The following is a 436-nucleotide window of genomic DNA, read 5'->3' on the forward strand; positions in this document are numbered from 1 at the left end:
TGTCATCTCCACTAGAAGGTAAGTTTTATTATGGCAGTGATCTTGCCTGTCTTGTTCCCATTTTATCCCTGGCATCTAGATATGTTCCTGGCATATAGTAGGTGTTAAGTAAATATTAGTGAAAAAGATCAGTGAATATGGGCAATGAGATAACATTACCCTTGTACCTGTGGGTACACCATAGATTCTAGATGACACATTTTGAAGCAGAAATCATCAAGTAGTCATTTATGTATGTGTTAAATTTATATGAGGATAGAATTTTGATCAAGTGGTTTTGAATGTAGTTTATAACTCTTCTAGAAGCAATATTCCAAACTTTGACCTTCACATTACTCAGTAAAATACCAGTGGTTTTCACATAAATGAAATTTATGTGATAAATGCAATTCGACTTAGGGATAAAGGAGTCAAAAGAAAACTTTCCATTTTTCCT

The sequence above is a fragment of the Pteropus vampyrus genome, unplaced genomic scaffold, assembly GCF_000151845.1.
Source record: "Pteropus vampyrus isolate Shadow unplaced genomic scaffold, Pvam_2.0 Scaffold587, whole genome shotgun sequence".
Taxonomy (NCBI): Eukaryota; Metazoa; Chordata; class Mammalia; order Chiroptera; family Pteropodidae; genus Pteropus; species Pteropus vampyrus.